The following is a 9,791-nucleotide window of genomic DNA, read 5'->3' on the forward strand; positions in this document are numbered from 1 at the left end:
CTGTCCCTGATGTGGTATTACAGTATTGAACGCGGAGCAGTTACAGATGGCTGTCTGTTTGCTTAACAAAGGGTTTGCATTCTCTGAGTGGATTGGACTAATTAGTGTGCTAGAGCAGGACTGACTATGCAGACATCAGCCCTGTTTCCTCACATTAAGCACTGCAGAAAAAAAAAAAGTGTTATTGCCCTAGGTGTTATTAGCACACATGCTGTTGCTGCCTGTAGAGTCAACTGAATACTGTCGAGAATAATGAGCCAGGCAGTGGGAGAATAACATTAGCTTTAACCTTTAACATCAGTGTAGAAATGGTCCAGGTAAACAGGGCTTGGGCCTGGTTTTCACACATTTAGTAGTCAAATAAAAAATAAAAAATAAAGAACCTAACTACAGATTGTCCCCTTTTATTTATTACTTAATATTCACATCTGCCCTTTAAATAGAATATTGGACACATATCTAAACTGTTGGGTTAGAGCAGAGATCTCCAATCACGCTCCTGGAGGGCCATTCCACTCCAGGTTTAACAGGTAAAATTATATAAAGACCTACTTCAGGGTCTGGATGGAGATTTAATTGATTCCATTAAACAATTTAGAACAGGGTTGGAACAAAGATCAGGAGTTGCTAACTTTGGCCACCCCTGGGGCATGTCATATTTTCGTACAGAACTGAGAAAAGTAGACGCATGAGGCTCGGGAGATTGATTCCATTTCTTTGCCCTTGCTTTGTTATTAGTTAACAATATTTCAGGGGTTACAGGCTGACAGTAATAGAAGGAGGGGGTGGGATGTTAAGGAGGAGGAGGGGTTCAGGAAATCTGTACACATGAGACATAAGAGAATGAGGAACTTCCCTTTAATGAACCCCTACATGGGGGGGGCTTTCACTTTCTCTCCTGCAGAGATAATCAGCAGCATGTTGACTTTAGATAAAGTGAGTGCCATTAACAAAAGAAAGGAGAGAGCAAGGTACCACAGAGAGCTGCCATTAATCCCAGTGGACCACGTATTCCTGGAAAGAGCATGCTAACGATGCTAATGGCTTGTTCATGCGTGCGTGTGTGTGTGTCTGTCCCAGTCCCCTTGCATTGTAGAGCGTCAGTAGAAGACAATGTGTAGCAAGCATCCAGGTAAGCTGCCGGGATCAAACATGGTTTGTTTAAAGAAAGGGACCCCTCCTATTAGCAATCATCACATTGTTTATGCCTCCGCTCATTGGGGCCAATCGGTGTGTATTATTGTATTGACAACACTTCCTCTTTCTCTTTTGTTATTTTCCAGTCCTTCTTCTGCATTTGATTTGGTCATAATTAATTAATGAATCTCACCATCAAATGATATTTACTTAAATATTTTATCGGTTCATGTAACATCACCTTTATTTCTGTTGGTACCCAAAGGATTGTGAGACAAACTCTTAAGATATTTCCAGCTTGTGCTCACTATTCACAAAACCTCAGAAGTAGTGGAGCAAGAGGGAGATATATCTTTTAATGGATTCAGAAAAAAAAAATGGCAGACTGAATTAACAAACAATGACAATCAGTACTTTAAAAGTAGGCCATTTAATTTAAGGAGTGAGCGTTAACATACAGGGTAGACATATTGTTGTTTGACTTTAGCTGTTCCTTTTAATTTTCCATTGACACAAGTACTTTATCTTTATCTGTTTAAGAGCAGTATATCACTGTTTGATCATTTCCTTGTATCTGGTTTGCTCTATTGTAGTGGGTGACACAGGTGCTAAATACACCTAGAACATCCACACTTTGAATGGCTGTTGTATAGGGAATGGTCATTCAATCTTACTGGGGGATGTAATAGCAATATTGAGATGTAGGGACTTTAACGTTAGGATTAAGTTAAAGGTTTGGGGTACATTTCTGATTTATGGTTAGGATTATGTTCACAACTACAAAAGTCTATGGATTGGGGATTTAGCATCATTTTTTATATTTTTTAAATGTATTATTAACTGATTTTGTCTTCTTACCATGCTGTTATCAATACTAAACACCTATTTTGGTCTCTTTCTTTCACTCGCTTATGCCTTTTTCATATATTAAGTGTCCCAATATGGCTAATTATCTTTTGCTATCTGAATGTGCTATCTGAATAGAAACTTCTTGTCCTGTCAGAGTTTGTACTGTTAATAAAGCAATGGCCAAAAGTTATTTTGCTTCATAATGTTGAATGAAACCTGCTGAATAATGTTACTTTAACATATTGAATTACATACTGCTTTGTAGTTTTCCAACAAACATTTTTTTTTTAAATGTGACATTTTAAAATCTAATACTGTGCCACTATTATAGCTTCCGGTAGACTTTTACGATATTATTTTGTAATTTTTTTGATTACATGATGTTAAATAAAATATCTACATTATTTTCATACGTTTTTTTTTTTTTTTTTTTTTTTTACAGGTGGTGTACAGGGTATTACTAGCCTTCTAAGGGGTCTTAGGGAAACTTTTTAATGTACTAGCGCCCAGTTTGTTCGCCGGCCGTCATAGGCACCATGACTCTGGCGTCGCCGGGTTTGTTTTTGTACATGTCTGGACAGGTTAATTGATGCACACGGAATACAATGCTATTACCATATTATTTTTTTTTTGATTACATGATGTTAAATAAAATATCTACATTATTTTCATACTGTTCTTTTTTTTTTTTTTTTTTTTTTAGCTGTACAGTGGTTTTGAATTCCCATGAATAAGTCTTTCAGCTTTACCTGAGCCTAGAGGCATATCCATACCTATTAAAATACAAATCCCAGTTCCTGATATTCCTCAAATAACAATTCACACAGGCCTGCACAAGGCAAGGGCAGAGCAGAAACCATGGTTACTGGATTGCAGGGCCCAAGGCACAGGAAGTCAGGTGAAATGAATGGAGAGCCAGATGTTCCCAATGGTTCCTCAGGTCTGCAGAATTCTGCAAGCAAACTAGGCCCACTCAGAAAGGCAATACCAGGAAAGGACACATACAGTATGCAATAATAGCAGTGCAATGCATACATTATGGAATAAATCAGACTTAAGCGATGAAAAGGGTTGAATCCATAGTTTTCAGTTGAACCATAAAATCAAACAACAACGGTGATATCAAAGACATGTTTTAATGTTTATTTTAAGAGAATGTCCTTGACTTTAAAATGACAGCCAAACATTCCTGATAAATCCAATTGAATATCATAAGAAATGAATATGGATTCGTGGCTATTGTTCTAGGTTGGTAGGTAGGAAACTTCACCCTTGAAAACAAAAATTGATACGCAGTACATAAATGCTGTTAAAAAATAAATAAATTCTGCACCTGTAAGCTGGAACTTGCTTCCTTCTAGCCTAATCATTTGTGTCAGTATAAAAACATCCTGTATCAATATTGAACTAAGCTCTGTGCCGGTTAAATACTTACAATTATACTGTAAAACAGAGGATTGTTTTGATAGACAGACGATCCTTTGTACTGTTTTCTGCCTGAATGACCCCACCCCCCCATTCTTTTCTAATTTAGATCTCTAAGTGAAACAAGTGATTCCATTCACTCATTGAGAAATGTGCTACAGTGTTCAGGAGCTAGAACATTCAATGCCGACAGTCAATGCTTTACATATAGAAACCACTGTTTCCATACACATGCAAGCAGTACTGTATTTCCTGCTGGTTTCAGAAAAAGCAGTCGCATTTGGCTGTGCAAGCTTCTAGCACTTTAAATGTATAAAGACATTATATCAATTATTGTGGATCATAAAAGCTGACATCCATTTAATGTGTCTTCTTTATTAATATTTGATCTACTTAATTAGACACAGGGCTGTAGATATAATGACTGGACTAAGAACAGCTATGTTTCTACCCCTAAGCAAATGTGGGGTTTGGAGACAAAAGAGAATAACATTTGACATTGCTTTTTGGTTTGTACAGTAGATTTATTAACAAGATTATAAAGGTACTAGATGTATGAGGCAGGAATTCTTCATCGTGTCATTACAGCCCAGTTCTTGCAGAGGGCGAGAGAGGACGAGAGAGAGGGGGCAGGCAGGGGGGCATGAGGAATGTCACTGTAACCTGAAACAGGAACCAGACAGAGTGGAAGTCCTCTTCAGAGTGAAAATTCCTTCATGCATTATTAGCAGCTACTGCTGGTATATAGATTACACAGAGGTCAAGAACCATATCCAATGGCAAGAAATCAATTCCTAGTGTAGCTTCTATCAAATGATTTAATTGAATCTCAGCAGTGGATATTTTTAGGGTGTTCTTTAATAGAACTCTAGCTGCTTCTTAAAGTGGGTTATGAACCCAGGGGCTTTCCAACAGTCTGAATTCAACTAAAGATGATGGAATTTGGCCCATTGTTCATTGCAACTGTGACATCACAAATGTATGTGTACTGGCCTGAAGCCATGGGCCTTTGTAATGTATTGTAAGAAATGTGTGTATTGTTTAACGCGTGATTGTGTTTTATTTTGAAGACAATGAACGTGTTCCTTACTCAATGTAAACAGTCCAGAGCAATTATTACATGGTTTATATACACTGCTCATCCGGTTAGGTTAGATGAAGATCAAATGTAAACATCAATTCAAGCCAAATAAAATCTAGTTAATAGCAGACTAAGGTTACATAAGACATCCTTGGAATGTAAAAAAAAATAAACCAATCAATCTAAGCAGGTGACAAGTATTAGAACATTGTGTGGCAATACAGAGCTGCCTTTGTTCCAGCACTGAGGTCTGGCAGGTGTGTTGTTCTCTACAGACAGCCGCGTGCTCCGGTACTGAGTGGAGGGGAGGAAGTACCTGCGGATGCAAGCGGATGTGTACTCTGTCCCAGCTGGCCCCTGTCTCCCCTGAGAGGAACCTTTTATTCAGCAGCCAGGAAGGACAGTATTGATCCAGCCCTTATAAGAAAAGGAAATCCTCTGTGCGAATGAACCTGACTTTATTAAACTGCTTTGATGGTCCTATTAAGGTTTTGAACCCCACTGTTAATCTGGGGTCATCCTAGAAATTGGTCTATAGGGTATACTTCCTCTCATTTTATTTAAGTGGCAACCAGCACTTACATATCTCTACAGCTTTGACTAATCTATTGCTTTTGGAGTATTTTATATATTTTAAAGGTGAATCATTTTGCACGAAGCTGGAGTAGTAGATAATACTTCAGAAGGTCCTCTATGATGAATTGTATTTTATTTTCATGGGGTGTAAATTCCAGTCCACAAATAGACCAATGTTCTTTTTTTAACCCTTTGCATACAGCTACTTTTCATTAACATTTACTAATTAATGTATAAAAGCAGCAGTAATATTGTTTTCATCGGTTGCCGTGGTTGTGGCTTCTTTTTCATAGGGTTAATTCAGCTGGACTTCTTTTAAACAAATGCATTTGTCCACACGTCACAGTTTATAGGAATACGGGTTGGAATTTGCAGTTCAATTCCTGCCATCTGTTTGTAACACCGAATTCTGGTGTAGAATTTAACAGCCACATGTTGCATTTAAACTTCATTATCAACTCCATCTAACTATTTGTACTGTTCATCCCATACTTTGTGGATCTGTATTGTGTGTCCATTGCAGCGCATACATGGGACCTCTATCTCATCTAAAGGTTGTACCTTTGTACCATTGTTCTTGGATATTGGAGTATGTGCCTGATATGATGGAGTATTGACTTTAAAGTATTTTGTAACAAGTCCATGGTTTTCCTGTTTAAACGAGCTTTGATCTTACCAGCAATATTGTTTGTGCTCACGCTGGAATGCAGCTTTGGGAAAACCCAAGAAATCACAACAACCTCGAAACACTGTGAGAGATTATTAAAAAAAAAAGAAAAAGGAATTCATCAGCTATGACCTTTGCTTTTGAATGAGAACAAAGACAATACTGTGCAATGAACTAACCAACTAAAACATTCACTGAGTGGAGGCAAACTTCATTAAAACAAAATCATGTAATGGCAGCAGCTCCAATTCTCATTTATCAAATGGACCGATGCTTCGAATTCTAGGGTTTCCAAGACAACCCTGCTGTTTTAAACCAATCATAATTGTTGTTACAGCTGGGTCAATTCAAAGGCCTAATAAATAATATCTTATAAAACGGCCCCACCCATAATGCTGAGGCAGGCCAAGATTACAAAAAATAAATAAGAAACAGGTAAATAATTTACTGTTTAACATTGTTTTACATTTTGCAATACAGCTGTTAGTTGACTCTTTCTTCTGTTTGACTGGTGTGAGTCTGTATTGACCATACAATCTAAACCATTGGATGGAAAACACACAGGAAGAAACTGTTGATTTCAAAGTTCTTTAAATTAAACCTTTGCAGTTTTTATTCTCACTAGTTTTATAAAATGGTCACTAAAAAGTAAAACGCTTTGATAAACAGCTTGATTTATTCCAGGCCTTAGCTGGTCAAACTATAGCAGAACAGCTGCAGAGCAGATAAATGTAAATACTTTGCACTCTGTCACTACAGTGTAAGGGGCTGAATTTATAAACCTGAGTCCTAAGAGCAAGAAAAGAAACTGTAATGCTTTAGTCCTTTCTCCTCTCAAGAATCCTCACCTTTGTACTGCTTTACAAAATATTGTGTAACCAAGCAACTGCTGAAGATATATATATATATATATATATATATATATATATATATATATATATATATATATATATATATATATAATATATATAAATTATATAGTAGAAATATCATCTTTTAGTTATTTAGTAGAAAATCGAGCCTAGTTAGTGCTGGCAGAAGCAAAGCACGCCTGTCTGTAAAAGGCATTTAAGGCGGTTCTGTGTTATATTAATAGATCACATCCTCTTGATAACAACAAGGCTGCTATTTATTGCCCACTTCCCACCCAGACAGGCTACTCAGAGTAGTTAAAATTGGGTTCCTGCAATTGTTTGTGCCTACTGGACTTCCCTTTGCAGCTGAGCAGCATGTGTCTAAGAGGGGGGTAAGGGGGAGGGGAGTAAACAATGTAAAGGCTTTTCTGTTTCTTCATGTTGTTTCTTCATGGTCTAAGTGTGCATTGCGATATACCATCAGTGGTATAGCAGTCTCGTAAAATGGAATTAAAGCATGGGGCAAAACAAGATAAACCCATGTTGTGAACTGTGGTAAAAGCACTGGGAGGGTTTACACTCTAAACTTAAGATTTACTTCCATAGTTAGGTAGAAAATAGTTGTCAGTTTATCCCTGTGTTATGTATAAGATCTGCCCTTTGATTAGTTGTACCTCAGATAACACCAGAGAGAGAGAGATCCCCAGGTAGATTAGATTAGAAAGTGCATATAGTAAACAAAAGAGGAATATTTACTTCCACAATTACCAGGAATGTGCTAAAGTTAAGCAGGCTGAAGTTTCTTTATCACTGAAAGGTGATTTTCTGCCAAGTTGGTCTGATTCCATATGTCTTCCAGCTTTAGGGGAGGGAGAGAGTTGAGTTAGCATAATCAAACTGGATTTTGATCTCGGAACGAAGACAAAAAACACAAGATACATTTTTCAAACTTCAGATGTTCAGTCAGATGTTCTGTGAATTGCCATTCCTAACTGTATTTTTTATGATGTTTGTACTTTGTCTTTAAAAAAAGAAAAGTTTACAAGCCTCTGTCAAGCCTGGAAGTGTTCCAATACATCCAACGCCAAAACAAACACCCTTAATCAAAAAATGCGTTTGACTAGGTTTCTCACTGACATGTATTCCTGTACCCTGATATGGGCATTTGAAAAACAAGACGATAATGTGCCCGGGTACCCTGCTATTACTTGGGAATCTGTATCGAGTGTTGTACAGCACCATTTCCAAGAATAAAACAGACATGCAGGCAGGCAGGCAAGCAGGTCCTTGCAAATCTCACCTGTATTAAAATCCTGTGCAGTCTGTGCCAGAAGCCTATTCTTCTAATAACATTAGGAAATAAGCTAACTTGTTCAATCATCTCCTATTTAACAGTTACAGATGGATTTACAATTACAACTTGCCTTGGGGCGACAAGTGCAGGTGGGCTAAAGAAAAATAAATAAAGGAGGGAGAGTCTTGCATTACTACCAGGTAGAGCTCTGAAGAATCTTCAAGACATTTGGAATGTTACTTTCTGTGGGAAACGCCATCATACAGCTCTTCACGCATGCCTTCAAGCCTATTTTACAGCGGTTGTGGCTTCTTTTTCAGAATGCTGCTGTAGAATTTAACAGCCATGTGTTGCATTTAAATCTCATTATTGACTCCACCTACTTAGTTCATCCCATACTGTGTGGATATATATACTAAGTAGGTGGAGTCAGTTATTAATGAAATTTTAATGCAACACACCGGCTGTTTAAAGTCTACAGTAAGCATTCTGAAAAAGTTGCCACAACCGCTGTAAAATAGGCTTGAAGGCATATATATATATATATATCTATATATATATATATTATATATATATATCTTATATATATATCCACACAGTATGGGATTAATTATACCGATTAATTGATTATATATAGTAACAGGATGTAACAGGACAGGGGGCCTGCAAACCGAAAAATGGTTTGTTTATGGCAGGGACAGAGTTAAAGCCTCCCTGCCAAGGTAATTGTTTTGTTTAATTGTCTAATTATCACCTGCATTTGGCAATTACTAAAAATTAGAGCCAGGTGCAGGATATAAAAGGAAAGCAGTCGGGCTGCTCTGGGCTGCTGCTGTGGAGTGTAGAGCCCGACTGGAAGTAGTAAAGGTTTGTGTAAAATATATATTTGGTTTTATAAAAATCTGTATTAGTGTTTGTTTTCGTGCTATATGTCAGGTAACCTGCTTAGCTGTCCTGTGCATTAGTCAGGTACCTGCATATGTTTAGTTAGTGCTCCAAATAGGAGCTATGTGTTTGTTTTTGTTTATTTCATTTTGTTTATTAAAAGTGCCTGTGAGTGCTGTTCCTTTCAATCCTGTGTGTTGGGTTGTTACTTTGAAGGAAAAAGAACCCATGTGAGCCTGTGTGGCGAGCTGCAAGTTCATATATATATATATATATATTATCTATATATATAATAGATATCTATATTATATATATATAATATAAATATAGGTTGTGGTGTGTGTGTGTAGATGGATCAACTTCAAAGTCCTTCCTGTGGTGCACACCTAGAGAATGCTATTCTTAAACCTATTTTAAACCATGAGAGTATTTAAAGAATGAGGTGCATTAAAAAGAATATTTTGATTTTTTTTGTTGTTTTTAAAATGGTACCCTGAAAGTTGCACAGACAAACTCTTTTGCTATAGTCTTAGACAGATAAACAAAAACACAGCGGTATACCATGATAGTGTAGTAAAGCATAGTAATAGCAAAGTGGATCACAGACAATCATATATAGTAAAATAAAAAATAGAGCATGATAAATTTATATTATAGGCATGCACATTAAAAAGGAATCGCCATGCAAATGTATACAGGAATGGAAGGGTTAAGTTGGGAGGAAATGAGTTACTCTGTGATTGGGCAATGTACTGATATTTCTGCACGAACACACTCTACAGAGGAAAAACAAATGCATTGGCTTGTCATGCATATTCATACCCTAACCTACAATGACCGGAAATCAATAGAAGCCTTAAATGCAGTTTTTACAGTTTTGTTAACTGGTAAATAAGGGGAGACTTGCCGTGGGTTAAAGCAGATCTCTCTTTTAGTAATAAATAGTAACATCTCTTCCTTACTCCCTTTTCAAAGGCTTTTAGACATAAGGCTATAAACAAGCCGAAACAAATAGTATCAAAT

Source organism: Polyodon spathula, chromosome 12 (assembly GCF_017654505.1).
Source record: "Polyodon spathula isolate WHYD16114869_AA chromosome 12, ASM1765450v1, whole genome shotgun sequence".
NCBI classification, from domain to species: domain Eukaryota; kingdom Metazoa; phylum Chordata; class Actinopteri; order Acipenseriformes; family Polyodontidae; genus Polyodon; species Polyodon spathula.